We start from the raw sequence: 20,260 nt of genomic DNA, 5'->3' as shown, positions 1-20,260 counted from the left end.
GGATCCCAGGGGCAAAGAAGCCTTTGAAGGGAAAAGGGTTCAGTGTTTCCTCAGGTTCTGGCTCAGATCAGGAAACATAGAACAACCATCAGTATATTTGAGCTAACAATCTCTCTGCCAAAGTGTCCTACTCCATGGACTGCTAACACAAACTTTACAGTGGGACCCCAATTCATGGCTTTATCCTCCTCTGACTTGGTCCAAGGTCTGAGTTTTCACTCCAGAAAGTCCTTTCAAGGTAATGCTGCCAGAATTTCCTCTCTAGAGTCATCTTTAGCAGCTGAAGCCTTTGAAGGTGAGCCCAGTTGAGCTAAAGAGTCACATTGGTTTCTTTCTCTTTACTGCGGACAGGTCAGGTCTCGCATAGGAATGGAAGGATTCTGTGTCTCAAGCCCAGACAGGGATGGGGCAGAGAAGGACTGATGCTCTGGCTAGTTCAATAGTCTCCCATCAGTTTCACAGAAAGAAGTCCTATCTGAGGCCCAGGGATCTCCAGAACCTCATCATTTCTGACCTACCTGGAATTCTTCTTTAGTGATAGCTACACCAAGATTTTGTAGCTTCATAGTAAAGGGCCTTCCATTCCCAACACTGCATGTCTCCTGCAGACTCTCAGTTAAAAAGTGCTCAAGGAAAGACTTCTTTGTGAAATACCTCTCTCTTCAATTTATCTTAGCTCAGTATGGCTCCATTCTTCTAGTAGTCTAGGATTTCTACATTCTTCAGCTGAGGCAAAGAAGCCAGCTCTCTCACCTGGCATTGCTGTACCAGATTCAGGCCCATCAGGTGACATATGAGATGCTAGGAAGCCAGAGAAAGGCTAGCCAAGGCACATTGGAAGTTCCAGTGAAAGAGTAGATCAGAAAACTCATTCTGAATGTATGTCTTTAGCAAGTCTTTAATAAATACTTGAGGAATACACCTCAGGCCATCAAAAATAAAATATACATTTATGAAATGTCCACTTTTCCTCTGTCATGATTTTGTTTCTTTTTTCCATTTTCCCCCTGACAAACTTTCTATAACTGTTTTCTGTAATTGTTTTGTGATGTTTTTTAAAAAAATGTAACATGTAACAATTTTGTTGTACTTTTTCTTTTAGTCTCACTTGCCAAACACCTTCTTTCTTTGTAGGAAATCCATGTGGGTACAAAAGAACTTAGTTTACCATCAAATATGAATATTGAGTAAAAATGAATAAATCAATCCATAAGTCAAGTTCAAAATTATGGAAAGGGAGATAAATATTGGCAGATATACATATATAGATATGTATATACATACATGTGCACACACATATACTCTTTAATTAAAATTCTGGAAAGGTATATATGTATACACACTCACACATATTCTTTGATAAAAATTCTGAAAAGTGACACACACATATATTTTAAACTCTTTAATCAAATCAAGTAAAGAGATAAGTGAAAGAGGTGAGACTGTTGCCATTAGTTCCAAATTGAACTATAAAGGAAGTTCTACATCCTAACCTCCTCCTACCAAAAGTTCATTACTACTTTTTCCATGTGGAAATTAGAAATATTCCTGTTACTTATTTAGTTATCCTTTAGGAGAGTGAGCATAGAAAGAATACAGGATTTGGAATCCCATATCTATTAGTTAACTATATACATGGCCCTGGGCAAGTAGCTTCACTGTTCTGGGTCTCAATTCCCTCATGTATAAAACAAATGGATAAAATAATCTCCTAGGTCTCTTCTCATTCTAAATCCTAAAACCCTCTCATCTCTCCTGGAGATAATTGATGGGGAAGCTTAAGGTAATATGGACAGCCATCATCATCATCCTCATAAAATAAAATGGATTTCTTAGAACTATATGAAGAATTATTCTCCCCCTCTTCACTCCCTTTTTGCAAAGCCCTGTGTTGAGGGATTATGTCAAATCATCTATACCCCTGAGGAAGATTATTCCCATTACATAGTAATAACAGAGCTGAGGGAATTTGGCAGAAACTTTTAGAAGCAACTGAGAGACACTGCTGTGTACATGGAACTCCTTCAATGCAGGCAAGGTGAAAGTTTGGGTTGAAGATAGCAGTCAAGTAATTGTAGCTATTTTGGATAAAGATAACTTTGCTGAGGTGTTGGGGACCCTTGCACATCCAAAGCACTGTTGCAGGACAACAAGAAACATGGTGTCCTTGCGCTCACCCTCACCCTGCAAACTACCTTTGCCACCATACTCTAGAACATGTCTCACAATGGAAGATTCCTCCCCAACTGTGGTTCCTTTAATAGGTCATTTCTTCCAGGAATGTTAGTCAGTCAGTGAGTCAATAGACATTTACATTAAATTAATTAATTTATTTTTAGTTTTCAACATTCAGTTCCACAAGCTTTTGAGTTTTAAATTTTCTCCACCTCCCTTCCCTGCTCCCTCTCCCAGATGGCATGCAATCTAATATAGGCTCTACATACACATTCATATTAAACAAATTTTCACATTATTCATGTTGTAAAGAAGAATGAAAACCAATGGGATGGACTATGAGAAAAAAAAGAAGAGAGAGAGAGAGAGAGAGAGAGAGAGAGAGAGAGAGAGAGAGAGAGCAAATAGGATGCTTCAGATTCCATAGTTCTTTCTCTGGATGTGGATAGCATTTCATATCATGAACCTTTTGGAGTTGTCTTAGAACCTTGCATTGCCGAGAAGAGTTAAGAAATAGACACTTATTAAGTGTCTACTATGTCCTGGACATTTTTCCTGGTCCTCTCCTTTGGATCACAAAATGAGAGATTTAGGTGTGAATTAGATTTAGACTTTAGAGGCCACTGAGTCCACCTAGTCATTTTGTAGATGAGGTAACTGAGGCACAGAGAGAGCTAGTGATTTGCCCAGCATCACACAGCCAGTAAGTGTCTGAAGCCAGACTTGAACTCCAGTCTTCTTGACTTCAAGTACAGTGTCCTCCATTATGATGCCTCTCTTTGGTCTTTATTCCATTCTCCTTAACAGAATGTGTTTTCTCTCCCACTAAATCGCAAGTTCCTTGACATTAGAGCCACTCTTAGTTTCCAAAGTGCTTTGTATATAGTGGCCACTTGATAAGTGCTTTCTAATTTGATTTGAGTGAAATTGGATTGATTTCCTCATCTTTCACTGGTGATCATTATCCAGAGAGGGTTATACCCATTTTTGCTTCTTCTATACAACCCTACTTTGCATAGAAAAAGGCAGAAGAATGCTTTGCCTCCCTATACCCCATCACTACCTATTATCTTTCAGGATGGACCCCCAATTAGATTTTGCATAGGGACAGAGTGGTTGTTCCTGACACTCAGCAGAGACTTGAGAATTACTTTGTAATTTTGCCAAACTGTTTAGTTGTTCAAACATTTTTCAGTCATGTCCAGCTCTTTGTGACTCCATATGGGAATTTTCTTGGCAAAGATATTGGTGGCTTCACATTTTCTTCTTCAGCTCATTTTACAGATGAGGAAACTGAGGCAAACAGGGTTAAGTGACTTGCCAAGAGTCACACAGCTAGTAAATGTCTGAGGCCAGATTTGAACTCAAAAAGATGAAGGTCTTCCTGACTCCAGACGAGGCATTGTATCCATGTCTCCATCTAGCTGCTAAAGTGTATTGGCATGCAAGTGAGTTGTGGATAGGGATGAGGCTGGAGAGTTGTGCACTGTTCTACTGAGATTCTTTTACCATTAAACCAGACTTACCACCACCACTACCACTGCCAACTGAGCATTTGGGACCATAGCACATGGATGTAGACCACTCAAGGTCTAAGATAAAAAAGATCTCAAAGCCTTCATCTTTGTCTTGAAGCAATTTGTACAAGCAAGGACTATTCAGGAATGAATGAATTTGGATCCACAAGGAGCTAGATACTACCCAAAGATATATTTTCCTAGTCTAATCCCATAGAGATCCAGGTTAGGAAAAGTAAGCAGAAATTTCCTCTCACAGTTGCTATATTTAAAGAAGATAAAGATGATTAGTCATCCCAGTACGACATCTTAAGATGGTCAGTTAAAAAGTTGGGACCTAAATTTAAGTAGACTAGAGTACCTTCATGGAATGTGGGGGACTTCTTATAAAGTCAAATATAACTGGACCACTCAATGCACCATTTCCTAAGAATGCATCGGCAAGGCACTATGCAAGGGGAACTTAACGTAATATATTTGTAAAGCTATTCCAAAGCTAGGGAACACAAAAAGTTGGGCATTGTTACTGGTAAAGAACAAGGAGGACACCAGAGAAAGAAGAGGTAAAGAGTTTTAAATATAATCTATCAGCCATTCTTTTAGTTCATTTCTAGGCCAAATCCCACTTTATGACAAATCGTTGTCCTCTAAAGTTTAATAAGTGAGCTATGCTTAGACGAGCTTAGAAGAGCTAAAGCTATAGAATGCTGCAATTGATGTTGTAAAGCAAACAAGAACAGATTTCACTGGAGTTTCCCTTTAGTACTTCCTGTAGTTCTCTAGGCTCCAAACTTGAGATACCTTATTTGCATAATATCCACATTTTGCCTCTTGGCCTGTTACTGCATTGGGGAAATATGGAAGCATGCAAATCTGGTAACTAATAGTCCACAAAAGCAAATTAGACCTTCCCCAAAATGATTTTTTCCCTTCATTGAATTATTACCTTGTAGCTTTTAGGTGAATCTGAGGGTCTTATCATGCATAGATTAGAAAAAAACAAATGCAACAGAAAGTTTGGAGTTGAAACCATTCCTTGGATAAATGGAATTAAAAAAAAAAAACCTTCTACTAGGGAAAGGGACTTCCTGGCTTTAATTCTAAATTATTTGTTCTAAATTAGATTTTGTTCTTTTGAACTGTCCAGTCACTTACTTGAAAGCATCAGTAGTTCTCTGATGAAATTTTCCCCTTCCACCCACAATATGAAGAAGTTTTACCTAAAAGAAGAGTTGCCCGCAGGACTCAGTTTTCTTCTCCACTCTCCTCCCCACCTCCTGTTCTAACATGGGGTAGCTCAGAACAAAGTTGTCCCTAGGATCTGATTGGCCCTGACTTCCATGATGTAGCTTCCTGGTCATCTAGGGGCATTAAAAAGTATCAGGCATGTGGAGTCAGATTTAGTGGGTACCAAAGACCACATGAGTTTCCATACATTGATGACTTACTGATCAGACATATTTCTAGGTAGAGATGAGAGGGACTGAGTCCAGAGAAACTAAATGCCACCATGTCCTTGGTGCATTGTTTTGCTTGTTGTGCAGTTGTTCAGTTGTGTCCAACTCTTTGTGACCCCCTGGCCCATAGCATGCCAGACCCTCCTATCTTCCAATATCTCCTGAAGTCTAAGTTCATGCCCATTGCTTCCATGACACTATCTATCCATCTCATCTTCTGCTGTCCTCTTTTCTGCCTTCAGTCTTTCCCAACATCAGGGTCTTTTCCAATGAATCCTGCCTTCTCACTATGTGACTAAACAATTTAAACTTCCACTTCAGTATTTGACTTTCCGGTGAATAGCCCCAATTCATTTCTTTAAGTATTGGCTTATTTGATTTCTTTGCCATCCAAGGGATGTTTTGCCTTTTTAGGACAGAGTAAACCTCATTTTTTGTTAAATATTCAAATGTCTTGTGAGTGCCTCATTTTGTCCCAGTATCACCTCCAACACCTACAATGAGCAAATTTACCCTGTGATGTCTCTTTTCTCCATTGTGTTTGTGTAAATGCAGGCAGAAGTGACTGTAGAAAATAGACAGAAATGTCCCATATATGTAGACAGAGGACCTTGGTTCTGGGTCTCAGTTTCTTTGTCTGTAAAATGAAGGGGTTGAATTTAACAGCCTCAACAATCCTTTCTAGTTCTAAATCTATAATCCTATATTTACATTTGATGGAAAATCTAGAGGGAGAAATGCTCTGATGTTCTCAGAAGACCATCTCCACAGAGCCTAGATTGAAAGCATATTTGTAAGGTACATTTGTAACAAAGGCTGACCAAAAGGTTCACATTTCTGATGAGCTCAAACTTTATTTTTTTGTCCTGTCTCACAGATTATGAATCTACAAGTATGGCTACCTACATGCTTTTAGTTCAAAGGCTATAATAGAGGGCGGCTAGGTAGCACAGTGAATAGAGCACCGGCCCTGCAGTCAGGAGGACCTGAGTTCAAATTCAGCCTCAGGCACTTAATACACACACACACACACACACACACACACACACACACAAACTAGCCATGTGACCTTGGGCAAGTCACTTAACCACAACTGCCCTCCAAAAAAGCAAAAAAAAAGGCTATAATAGGGTGCCAAGGTCTCTGTCAAGTGAGCATGCTACCTTTTCTGATTGGTTCAGAATTTGAACTTTGCTATAATTAGTGAATCCCAGATATTGCTCCCTCTTTTGGAAAAAAATAAACCCTAAATAAGATGAAGACATCATGCATTGATGATTCAACATGATGTAAGCATGATGTAACCTCCTGCTCTTTTTCTTAATCTAGCATTACTGTTATTGCAGAATTTGACCTTTAAAATAGAATGATTTCTAAAAAAGATCTGACTTTTAGGTTTTTTTTTTTACTTATATCATTGAGACAATCCCTGCCTTGATAGTCATCAACAGTGTTGTCGATTTTGTTTTTGTTTTTTTCTATTTCCCTCAACACTTTGGAGTGGTTGATATATATCATCGATCCCTATGAATATTTTTTGAATCCTCATGGGGTACATGTTGGAGGTGAGTGGGAGTTTTCAGTGAGAGCATTTATACCTTAGAAATAGACAAATGATAGAAATCAAACTTCGATTTGTTATTTTGTTGATTTCAGACAAGAAAATGATTGAGAAAATGTTAAAAATGAAGATTTTTTAAAAATAAACTTTAAAATTTATTAAAAGTATGTAGTGGGTTCCCTTTCTACCCCCTCCCCCCAAGAGCTGGTTGTTAAACATTTTCTAGCACATCCCATGTACTATACATGCCATTAGACTAAAGTTATGAGTGGAAAACAAAAAAATTGCTATTTTCTGGGAAAATAACACAGTTAAGGAAAGATAAACTCAGAACCCAGATATGCACAAATATTTATATATGAGACCATAGAAGGCTCTGGCACCAGTGCCTGTCCCTCTTTAACTCTCAGGCCACTAATCATTTAGCTGTCAAACATTCATTTCCATCTGTCATATTGACAGCTAGCACCAAGGGACACTCTAGGGCAGGGGTTCTTAACCTCAGGTTTCTGACTTTTACTTCTAATTTTGATAACTATATTTCAATATAATTGATTTCCTCTATAAACCTAAATTTATTTTTGCTTTTTATATTTTGTTTTTTTAAATTTATTTTTAGTTTTCAACATTCATTTCCACAAGATTTTGAATTACAAGTTTTTTCTCCCTGTCTTTCCCCTATCCCCACCCCAAAATAGCAAGCCTACTGAATATCCCTTCCCCCAATCTGTTCTCTCTTATATCCTCCCCCATCGCCCCCCCTAACTTTCTAGTAGGGCAAGAAGGGTTTCTATGCCTCAGTAGCTGTATATGTCATTTCCCAGTTGCATGTAAAAAACAAACTTTTAGACATTGGTTTTTAAAACTTTGAGTTCCAGATTTTTTTCCCTTTTTCCCTCCTCACCCACCACCACTGGGAAGATAAGCAATTCAATATAGGTTGTACATGTGTAGTTAACCAAATAATTTCCATAGTAGTTATATTGTGAAAGATTAGCTATATTTCCCTCCATCCTATCCCACCCCCCCTACTTATTCTATTTTCTCCTTTAACCCTATCCCTTTTCAAAAGTGTTGGCTTCTAACTACCCTTTCCCCAATCTGCCCTCCCTTCCATCATCCCCTTCCTCCCTATTTTTCTGTAGGGCAAGATACCCAATTGAGTGTGTATGTTATTCCCTCCTCAAGCCAAATTCAACGAGAGTAAGGTTGTCCCATTCCCTTTCACCTTCCTGCTCTTCCCCTCCATTGTAACAGTTTTCTCTTGCCTCTTTTATATGAGATAATTTACCCCAATCTATTTCTCTCTTTCTCCTTCTCCCAATAAATTCCTCTCTCACCTCTTAATTTTATTTTTTTAGATATCATCCCTTCATATTCAATTCACCCTGTGCCCTCTGTCTATGTATACACAAACATACATATGCCCACACTCACATACATATTTATATACACATATACCCTCCTATAATACTTATATAAGTATATATACATATATATTCCCTTCAAATATCCTCATACTGAGAAAAGTCTTATGTGTTACAATTATCATTTTTCTATGTAGGAATGTAAATAGTTCAACTTCAATAAGTTCCTTATAATTTTTTTTCCTGTTTACCTTCTCATGCTTCTCTTGCTTCTTGTATTTGAAAGTCAGATTTTCTGTTCAGCTCTGGTTTTTTCATCAAGAATGCTTGGAAATCCTCTATTTCATTGAATGACCATTTTTTTCCCTGAAGAATTATACTCAGTTTTGCTGTGTAGGTGATTCTTGGTTTTAGTCCTAGCTCCTTTGACCTCTGGAATATCATATTCCAAGTCCTTCAATCCCTTTTAATGTAGAAGCTGCTAGGTCTTGTGTTATATTGATTGTGTTTCCACAATACTCAAATTGTTTCTTCCTGACTGCTTGCAGTATTTTCTCCTTGACCTGGGAACTCTGGAATTTGGCTATAATATTCCTAGGAGTTTTCTTTTTGGGATCTTTTTCAAGAGACGATTGGTGAATTCTTTCAATTTCTATTTTGCCCTCTGGTTCTAGAATATCTGGGCAATTTTACTTGATAATTTATTGAAAGATGGTGTCTAGGCTCTTTTTTTTATTATGACTTTCAGGTAGTCCAATAATTTTTCAATTATCTCTCCCGAATCTATTTGCCATGTCAGTGGTTTCTCCAATGAGATATTTCACATTGTCTTCCATTTTTTCATTTGTTTGGATCTCTTTTATAGTATCTTGATTTCTCAAAAAGTCATTAGCTTCCAATTGCTTCAATCTAATTTTGAAGGAGTTATTCTCTTCAGTCAGTTTTTGAGATTCTTTTTCCATCAGACAAATTCAGCTTTTTAAGGCATTCTTCTCCTCATTGGCTTTTTGGACCTCTTTTGCAATTTGAGTTAGTCTATTTTTTAAGGTGTTATTTTATTCAGTGTATTTTTGGGTCTCCTTTAGCAGGTTGTTGACTTGCTTTTCATGATTTTTTTGCATCATTTTCATTTCTCTTTCCAATTTTTCCTCCACTTCTCTTACTTGATTTTCAAAATCATTCTTGAGCTCCTCCAAGACCTATAACCAATTCATATTTTTCTTGGAGGCTTTTGATGGGAGTTCTGACTTTGCTGTCTTCCTCCCACTCCATGCCTTGATCCTTTTTGTCCCCCCAAAAAGATTTTATGGTCTTTTTGTGCTTCTGTTGCCTGCTTGTATTGCCAGCCAATTACTTGACTTTTGAGTTTTTTACCATGGTAGAACTCTGCTTACAGAATGGAGAGAGCTATGTCCCAAATCTCTGGGGTTTTTGCAGCTGCCAGAGCTATTAATTGGGTGCCCTCTCTTCAGCCCCCAAAAGCTCTGGCTCACTGGTCACACACCCGAGGACCATTACCCAAGACTGTGATCCAGATCCAAGCAGGTTAAAGCAAGAGCAATTACCCTCTGAATGGTTGCTTTGTCCCCCTACAGTCTGCAGGCCAGGAGCTCCTGAAGCAGCCAGGCTGAAGCCATGGGAGCCGCAGCACCTTCCATGCTCTTCAATGGCCCCCTGTTCCAACAGAGTTCCACACTGACCTTTTACTTTGTGTTGGGTGTTTATGTGTTGAGAAGTCTGGAACCCACCACACTCTCCTGAAGTTTGCTCTGGAGGCCACTGGTAGGGGCCACCCTGAGGCTGGAACTGTGTGGCTCACGCTGGACTGCCTTGACTCCCAGCTTGGTGTGATGGACACTCTCTGTCTGCCTGCCGGGCTTCCTTCAGTGGCAGATTTGTTTCTCTCTGTCACTATGTGGGTTCTGTAGCTCTAAAGTTTGTTTAGAGTCATTTTTTACATGTATTGGAAGTGATTGGAGCAGGATCCCATGCCAAATTTGTGCTTCTACTCTGCCCTCTTGGCTCTACCTATATATTTTCTTTTGTGCATTTAAAAACATCTTGAGAGAATGGGTTCATATAGATTTTACCAGATAGCCAAAGGGCTCTATGACCCCAAAATAACTTAATAACTCCTGCTCTAGGGCAACCTCTCAGTTCCCTGTGCTTTTAGATGGTTCTCAGAACATCTGCCTGCCAATTGCCCCTTGTCTTTGTCCCTAATGTGGGAAATGTTAACCTTTTCCTTGGTCTAAGGATATAAATTGGGATTCCTACCTATCAGATACATCTTATTAGCTGTCTCTCCATCCCTTCACCTTGATGTGTTTCTTTTAATGTACTTACAAAGACACACTTGTATAGAGAATTTAACCAGAGTTGTAAAAGCAGTTTAAAATACAGAAACTTAGCCTACATAGTCCCCAAGCCTGAGATCCTCCTTTAGTCCCTGCATCAGCATCCACTCCTCCCTCCCAATGGCAGACAAGCTAAAAACCTTAAAGGTCATATCTCCTGCTATGACTCCCAGGGGGGAGGAGGTGAGGGCATTCTCCCAGAGCTTTTTATTCAGGAAAATACCTTCACAGGAGATAAATCCATTGATTTATTCAGAGATTCTGAGTGTTTTGTTGGCATCTTCCAAAGATGGCATGGGTGACATAAACAAGATGGTTTTCAGTGTGCTTTTACTTCCAGAAAACTACATCTCCACTTTCCACTCCTCAGCCCTATCAAACACATACATTTTATTTGTCTCTATCTCTGTAGTACCAGGTTGATCTGAAGGAGCTACAGAAAATTGTCTATCAGAGGTTGCCAAGGTTGAGACAATGTGCAAACAGGTCACCATCTCCTCATCTCTTTCTGCAGGTTCAAACTCATCTCCTTTAAATCTCCCCACCCTCTTCCCTTATTCATATCCTATGTATACTCATTGACCATACTTATGCTCAGAAATTCAGTGGACAGTATGTAGATGTTATTTGTATGAATGTATACATGCATACACATATATGTATAGATTTATGGTATATTTCATGAATGTGTTGTGTATATACATATGCATGCACATATATACACACATGCACACACATATACTCATACACAGTCTTTAAGATCATGAGTTATGGAGCAGATGTATTGATAGTATATGTTTCCTGTATCAATGAAATCACTCAGACATAGATCAGACCCAACTAACTAGTGCTCAGACTGGTCTGTCTTTGTTTGTTTGTTTGTTTGTTTAAACCTCAATTTCCTGGTCACATCTCTTTCAGAGGTCTCACTCTGACTTAAGGCTAGAAAATCTTTGTGGTTCCCTGATTAACTTCCTATGGTGGCCTAAACTCAGTCAATTCATTTTAAACAAGAGTTCTTAACTCTTTTGTGTCCTGGCCCTCTTTGGCAGGCTGATGAAGCCTATAAATCCCTTCTCAGAATAATGCTTTTAAAATCATAAAATGAAATACATAGCATTACAAAGGAAACAAAGGTTAGTGGAAATAAAAGATGCAATTTTCATTCCCATCCAAGTTCATGGATTCCCTAAAATCTCTTCATGGACACCATAGATTTCCATGGATAGCTAATTAAGAACCTTACATAGAAACACTAAACAGGGGGCACAATGCCATTGTCTTCCTTTTGGCCAGTCCCATTACTACCTTTAAGATATGTATGTATACATATATGTACATATGTATACACACATATATGTATATATAGAGAGAGAGACAGAGAGAGATGTTATTTACAACAAGCTGACTTATATATGCATGTACTGGAATCCTTTGGGTCAATGAAATAGCTATATATTACCTCCCAAATACCTAAATACTGATGCAATGCTCACATACTATCCCCAGAGTATGGATATGCCTTAAGAGAAGAGTATTTCAGGGAAAGCATGTCCTTTGTCATTCTTAGCAGTCACTTAAAGCATCTCTTATGCTGGATTTTCCATAGCATTTGTAAATAATTTCCTCAATGGTAATGAAGGTCAAAAGATACAGGCAAACAGGGTGTGGATCTGAGTGTAGTACATCTAATCAGAAAGCTAGGAACACTGAGGCCTGAAGCACTGATAATGGAAAGATAATGAAGATGAGGAGGGCTCTTAGATTTCCAAGGATGCTTGCTGTTATTGCTACTTGAAAGGGTGTAGATGATCTTTAATAGGCCTACTTTTGTTTTGCTCATTTGAAGTGTCTATTATAGAAAGGAAATGCAAAAATGAATCTGATGACTTCGCTTTCAGAAAAAAAAGCCCCCACTACAATTCTAGACACCATTACAATGCAATGATATAAGATGAGTAATAAAGAATGATATTTAAAGGTAGAGGACATAAAGGGACAAATTCAAAAAAGGAACAATTATAACTGATGTTTGATTGTTGTTCAATCGTGTCCAATTCTTTGTGAACCCATTTGAAATTTTCTTCACAAAGATATTGAGTGGTCTGTCATTTCCCTCTCCAGGTCATTTTACAGATGAGAAAACTGATGTAAACAGAGTTAAATGACTTGCCCAGGGTCATACAGCTAGTGTCTGAGGTCATATTTGAACTCAGGTCTTCCTGACTTCAGGCCTGGCACTCTATCTACTGTGCCACCTAGCTGCTCCAAAAAGTGATATTTACATAGCATTTTAAATGGCAGTTAGATCCTCAGAACAAATGCAATATCATTGCATTTTACAGATGATGACATTAAAACTCAGAGAAGTTAAATGACTTACCCAGGATTAAAAGCTTTGAATTCATTTTTTTCTTGACAAGGTAAAACATTCTACTAGCCTATGTGCCCTCTCTGGAGAGAGCCCTATGTCTCATACCTACTGTGTTTTGCATTTTTTTTTGGGTATTCATCTTGCTTAGTTAGGTAACTTCATTGCCCTGGAAATTAAGCAAATTATGGCAAGCTACCTCCTACACTATAAAATCTCGAAGTCCCTTTTTAGGTCAAAGTTCTTTTATCCCATAATCTACCTCTTCAAAAAGTTCTAACATTGGCCTGTAAATTTCAATACGGTTTACAAATATCAATGAACCAACAAGTATTCATTAAGTACCGGCTATGCTAGGCAGAGTGTTTCTGCTGCAAATACAAAAGCAAAAACACGTAAAAAATAATCACTACCCTGAGGGAGTTTATTTACTAATGGAAAACATGTCATATATCTGTGATATCATTATCCTGTAAAACCAGAAAATGAAATTTTCTTAGCACTAGAAATCCCTCATGAATCCTTAATTACATAGCATATAAACTTCATTATAGAAATGAAAATATTAATAAGAATAGTCATTGGGTTCAAATCCTGCCTCTAAGAAATACTGGCCATGTGGCTCAGGGCTGGTCATTTAACCTCTCTGTGCTCTAGGCAATTCCTTAAGATTATACATTGCATAGAAAGTGTTGATTTGTATTGATAAATGGATTTCCCTCAACTGGAATTCCTCTGTATCAATGAAATCTCAGTGCCCAGGACCTTCTCCCTCTCTAAATAATAAAAACAAGAATAACTACAATAGTAACTATGTTTATTCAATTACAAAAAGCAGACCTTTGATCTACCTGGGCTGTAGTCTCCTGGGTATGAAACATAAAAGGACAGTAATAGCTTATCAACCTACCTAGGGCCACTTCTATTTCACCTCCATCAGGAAGAATAAGAGCTATTGTCATCACCATAATCTTGATCAACATCAATAACAACAACTCTCCTTTCCCTTGGTTGATTATCGTTACCAGGTAGTCAAGGCAAATGCCCTTTGATATAAGGCCAAAGACAGTTTCCAGATATAGCAGATCATCCTTTTAACATATAAATAAGAATAAGTTCCACTTATATGACAGTTACAAGTGCATCATCTTATCTAGTCCTTATAAGAGTCTTGTCAGTTAGGCAGGACCAGCACTGGCATTCTCATTTTGCCCAAATATTACACCAGATCCATGATGTCACAGGTAGCAACATTCCCCCCTCCCCCATGACTGCTCATTCTGTGAGATTATTGTCCATATCCTTCCATAACCTTACCACAGGGGGTCCACCAGATACTTTGGGGTTCTTTCTGACTTTCTCTTTATATTCCAAGGCTATGAATACATCTCACTACTTTTCTATCACTTATCCCTTGCTCTTTGCAGGTGATCAGACCATTTTCCTTTACAATCATACATTTCCATTTCATTGATGAATCCAAAACTCATAGAGGTTAAAATGACTTGCCCAAGACTACACAGAATGTATCTTGTGGATATAACTGTAAGCCCAGATCTCTTTCTTTTATAGTATGCTGCTTTAGTTATAGATCCCTGGTAAGTTACCTTCTGAAATAGCTTCACTCTGACCCACCCCAGATGCTAAAAGGTTGCTTAAAACACAAAGCCAGCTTTGCATAGAAAGCTTATTGTCATCTACAGGAAACTAAGAGTGCTTCAGTTTGCTTGCTGTTCATTTTGCAATGTTCAACATAACCCCTCCTCATAAGCAATGCAACCAACTGGGAAAATTTGTGAATTCTTCTGGAAAGGGAGGGGAGGCACACGAAATGATTCAAAATTAATGCCGGCAAGTATGAACAGGCAGAGAGCCCCTGAAACAGTGAAAGGGAATTTAGACCTGGACGTCCTTCTCCTCCAACCATCCCTTGCATCCTTCTTTTCTTGTCCCCTAGTTTGGAGTTGTTTTCATGGAATGGCTATTTCAGAGACTACAGGTGATCACAGTCAGGTGCAAACCAGCTTGTAAAGCTGGCTAGAGTGTTCTTGAGGCTGCCACTGACAATAATTAAGTTCTCCCTGAGTTGTTGTATACCTCTGAGTCATGCCTTAAGCCACCTGTCCAGGTGCCAAGAACATCTAGTCTCCACAGCAGGGAAACAGCAAACTTACCCGTTTACACAACAAGATTAACTGGGAGGACAGGTGAGGTCACCTGTACACTGGTGCCAGCCTGGCAACCCGAGTTATGTCAATGCATTAAAGTCCCACTACATAGCTACTGCTACAGCTCTGAGGCCACACTGAACTGGCTGGAGCTGCTCATTTCATTAAATATTTTTCAGCTTTGCATGGGCAATCTCTGTTGGTTTGAATCAGAGGGGATGATAAAGCAAGATTAGAGGAAATGGTTGTCAATTCCTAGTCCTCTCTGCCAGCAGATCAAAGAGCTAGAGTCATGCAGTATTAATAAAGCCCTTTGGGAAATCGCAAGAGAGCACCTTTCTTCGGAACAACAAACAGGGCAGAGAGCACATTTTCCTCCTTACTGATTGCTTCATGCAATAAGATTCATTCAAAGTTCTCTGCATGTTTGCTAAAAAGTGACAGCCATATGAACTGGCAGCCTTTCCCAAAGCTGGCACAAAGGCAGGCCTGCACTGGAGTTGGAGCCTCTTTCCTGTCCAGGTCCCAGGCTACATTAGTCCGGGTTCCCTTCATTCTTTTAGTGTAATCTCTCCAACAATACCCATGTTCCCACCATAGCCTCTCAAAAAAAATTGAGGGAGAAAGGAGCATGTCAGGAGAAGCCAACCTTAATTTTCAACTGACCAAGAGAGACTGATGGGCTTATTCTGTTACAACTCCAGTTCAACTTTCTCACTACAGGAAACAATAGTGGACTATTCAAAGATCCTTGTTCTTTTCTCGTGATTTGCATGACAATGGTTGTTTGTGAAAATGGAACCTAGCATCAAGTGACCCAAATAGGGAGGCAGGTAAGTAGTATCAGGTGAGCATGGTCATGTCATCAAGTTGAAATGTAGAACTGTCTTATGACACCATCAAAGACCTACTTAAGGATCATAGGCTCATAGTTCTAGAGTTGGAAGACTACCTAAGCCAAGCTCCTTCATTTCACAGACCAGTAAATTGACACCTGGAGAGGTGAAAAGACTTAGTTAAGGGGGGTTGTAAATACAGAAAGAACCTAGGTCCTCCGAGTCCAGATCACATGTGATTTCTGCTTTACCCCTGACTCCAGGGTAAGGGATCTGAAACCCAATGACTCATGATATCAGAATAAGCAACTCAAATTTGACTAAGTAGCCTTGTTGAGACCTTCTAAGGTATTCACATAGCCTCTTTTTCTCTTTTGGAGGTCCTTAAAATTAGTTACCTCACTTGATAACCTAAGGCATTCATCTTTTGAGACTGGGAATACTAAAGACTGTAGTCTTCCTGAGCAAAGGACTTTAGAATGGTAGGCCAGAAGAATGATCGAGACACCGTGTGTCAGGATCTCAGTAAAGTATCTGACAAAGTCTCTGATGCCAAGTATGGTGCTTTTTCCGCTGTACCACAAAATAAAAACAAAGGGTCCAGAACAAGCACTAGTTTTACTTCATTAGGCTCTGGTCAGACCATGCCTAGCATTCTATATTCAATTTTGGGGGCTACATTTTGGCAAAGACCTTGACAAAAGAGAAGGAATCCAGAGCAAGCTTTTCTGGTACAGCTGGATGGAGTGAAGACCATAGCATACCAGAATAAGTTAAAGTAACTAGACATGTTTAGCCTGGAAGAGAGAAGACTAAGGAGAAGTTGATAGCTTGCTTCATGTATTTGAAAGGTTGGCATGTGGAACACAAAGTAAACATGTTCTTCTGACTATTGATCAGAAGGACAAATACTAAAGATGAAGCTTAAATACTTTGAGAAGGTGGGATTCATTGGAAGAGACTTTGATGCTGGGAAAGATTGAAGGCACAAGGAAAAGCAGATGGCAGAGGATGAGATGAATTGAGAGTGTCGTGGAAGCAACCAAACATGGGCTTGGACAGACTTTGGGAAATAGTAGAGGACAAAAGGATATGGAGTGTTATGGTCCATGGGGTCATGAAAAGGTAGACACGACTGAACAACAACAATATGGCCCCAGGGCTCAACGAGGAGCAGTGAGTAAAAATCACTCTCTTTGGGTTTAATATAAGAAAAAATTTAGGTATATTTAGGTTTAATACAGGGAAACCTTTTCATCTTAAAAACTGACTTTCTAAGAGTATAAACAGGCTACCTTGGTAGTTCTCTATCATCAGAAACTTCAGTTAGAGACTAGGTGACCAATTGTCTGAAAAAGGCTGCATTAAGAGTTCTCTGAGATCTCTCTGGAATCTCTCTGAGATTCCAACTCTGTGCTTTTGTGGTTCTGTTCACTAGTAAATCCCCTTGTGGGTTCTGAGCTCTGAAGCCTTGGACAGAGGAGAAACTGACCTGCTGGCTGATTTACCCACCATCTCCCAAATTCCAAAAAGCAATGCTTCTCTGGGCAGGACAAGAAGGCAGGTTACACAAACAATAAGATAGGAGACTTAACTTCTTAATGTTATGTATGCATGTCTTAAAATCTGAAAGAAACATGTGAAATAGCTTCAGTATCCTGACTTTTTGTTGAGATTCTCAGACTCTTTTATAAGAATATTTTCTGAAGACACTTAGATCTCTGAGGGACACATTTATCTCCTTTACCCATTAAGGTGAAATCCTAACTTTAGATCCTTCACCTGCATACATTATAGTATAACCATGAAATGATCTTATCCTTGGGGAAATATTCTTTTTCTTTTTACATAAAATAGCTTTGATCAGTATTCAATGGCTACTGTACATACACATTTTAAGAACTGACTGGGACAAGTCAGATCTCATAATGTATTTTTTTTCTCCCACATGAGTAATGAAATGCAGGAGCTGGTAATAATATGTTCAAAACAATATCCTCAGCTTATAAAATTGCCTTCACTATATTATTAATATTTGTTCTTCCACAGTGTTTTCTGGCCAGTGATTGTAAAGCTGTTCAAATTAAGTAACCCACTGAGTACCTTAGGGTTGCTTCATTTCCCACATGAGTTAAGCATGAGAGAGGAAAGCAGTTTGCAGATGCAGTGAAATAGAGAAGAAAGGTAACTCCAATGGTTCCAATCATTCTGCCCTCTGACCTTAAGGTCTTTCTCCATCTTTCAGGGCTGTTGCTTCTGTCAAGAATGCTTGACCCATTTGTCTACAACAACTGTAAAATGCTGTCACTTTCTAAGCAAAAGGGGCTATAAATGAGTTGTAAAATAATTTATAATTTCATAACCAGGTTCTCTGCATTTATCATTCACTGCACAATGTGAGTTTGCCTCTTTTTTTAAATCTACACATATAGGGATCCTTTTCTAAAAACTTAAACATGACTATGCCAACCCCCCTGCCCTCTCTATAATCTAACCTCACTTATTTTTTCCCTTGGTTTTCTCTTCTACCAGGACAATGGAGGTGCTGTGGGGGGGGGGGGGGAAGGGGGGGGTGCGGTGGAATCTGAAGATGCATGCTGTGAGCACTTGGTGCCAGAGGATGTCTCTATGATATACTTGATTATCTCTCAACTCCTCTCCTGCTAAGCAGGTTATAAATAAAACAGCTTTGATGATTTGAGCTAAGCTGCTCTGATAGAAGCAATTCTGCACTGCCGAGATAGGTCCCCATTCCTTGCAAACTGGGGAAAGTTAAAAGGCCTTGGCATTCATGGTTACTTGAGTTCAAAGTCAGACATGTTTTCTCAATTAAAAAAAAAAGCATTAGCATCATGTAGGACAATAGTTGTATGTGATCATTTACTATCCTGGGCACATGGAATAAATTCTTCTGGAAAAGGTAATTGGACAAAGACATCATTTTTGACCTTTTGTATTTTCTTGATTTTTCTTGAAAGTTCAAAAGCAGTAGGTACAGAATCAGGAGACACAAGACTGCAAAATTATGACCTTCTCTTCTGAAAATGGTGAACCTGTGATGAAGTCCTAAGTAATTTTCCACCAAGAGATTTTTTTAAGTGTCCTTTCCCATAGCACTGTGCAGGAAATGAGGCCCAGCCTTACTGTTATCCCCTAAGGCCTGGTGAGTTTCCCAGAGCCTAGCAATGGCCCCTCTGTGCCAGTTCCAAATAGCTTTCCATTCTATGGCATACTTAACTCCCTCCAGCACATAGCCCATGTGGCCTCAAGTTCAATTCACAGTTAGTTGCCCTTGCTTAACAAAATTGTGGTTAAATGAAATCTTTCTGTTATTCTTTAGTTAAAGAGGGCAGGGCGTGATTTCTTTCTTTTGCTCTGAGATCTGAGATTAATTTCTCAGGGCCTTTTAATCCAGGACTCAAACCTTGGATCTTCTATTTTCTACCTGCATGACCTTAGGTACATTATTTCATGTCTTATGGTGCTTCAATTTCCTCATCTATAAAATTAATGTCTGGAAGAGATGATCTCTATGGTCCCTTCCAGATCTAAATATAGCAATTCTATGACCTCCTACACAAAGAGAGTAGTGACCATAAGCAGTATTCTGTTCATTGTGTGTTTGTGTTACATTCATTTTCAACAGGACCACTTTGCTAGTTCCAATAGTACTTTGTAATCCAATGATGGATTTTAGTTTGTCTTAATGTAAATCAAAAAAAATTCTCATTCTGAAGATAAAGATATGAAGGACCATTTGGGAGTGGGGAGGAGAGGGAAGTAGGAATGGATTCATTACCAGGGGCCTTTCAATAGTGCAAAAAATGAACATTTTATGCTATGCAGAAGAGGCCAATAACGTAATAGAAAGAACAAAGGATTTAGAACCAGAATGATTTGGGTTGAAATCTTAGCTCAGCTATTTATAACCTATGTGACATTAGGTAAGTCATTTTCCCTCTTTGAGACACAATTTCTACAACTATGAAAAAAAAATGTTTGAACTCTTCAATGACTTATATGGTCACTTCCTGCTCTATATCCCATATATGTGTGCTATTTCTAAGTTTCCTGGAATTCTTTAGATTGCTGTCCATTCTATCTACATGGTATCAATTCTATTTGTGTGCTATAAATTCAGTGGAGAGGTTTATCTGCATGACCCTATCTTCGTGGGCCTTGATTTCCCCTTAAGAGTGGTGAGAAGCAATTCTGGTGACTTGGTGGTAATAACACATGATCTGCCAGCAATGGGAAATGCTCTGAGCATTGAATCCCTGCTCTACCCCTTATACCTTGGCATACCTTAGCCTCTCCCAGTCTCTGGTTCTATATCCAGGGTTCTTCTCCCCAACCCTCAACATGATATTCCCAGGTGCTTAATGATAGTGCCAACAGCAATGGCATTCAGTCTCAAAGTTCATGGGCATATCAAAGTCCCCTTGGGGGAA

The 20,260-nt window shown here is 38.9% G+C and overlaps 1 pseudogene; it reads right to left on the bottom strand.

Annotated features, from left to right (window-relative positions):
- Nucleotides 1–273: 273 nt before the first annotated feature.
- Nucleotides 274–20,260, bottom strand: part of LOC138153137 (non-homologous end-joining factor 1-like) — a 194,676-nt pseudogene continuing 174,689 nt past the window's right edge.

The sequence above is a fragment of the Petaurus breviceps genome, unplaced genomic scaffold, assembly GCF_028583685.1.
Source record: "Petaurus breviceps papuanus isolate PSGF00001 unplaced genomic scaffold, PetGlider_PUasm1.0 90977, whole genome shotgun sequence".
In the NCBI taxonomy this organism is placed as follows: domain Eukaryota; kingdom Metazoa; phylum Chordata; class Mammalia; order Diprotodontia; family Petauridae; genus Petaurus; species Petaurus breviceps.
The sequence above is the reverse complement of the archived record's forward strand: the minus strand, read 5'-3'. Positions and strand labels throughout refer to the sequence as shown.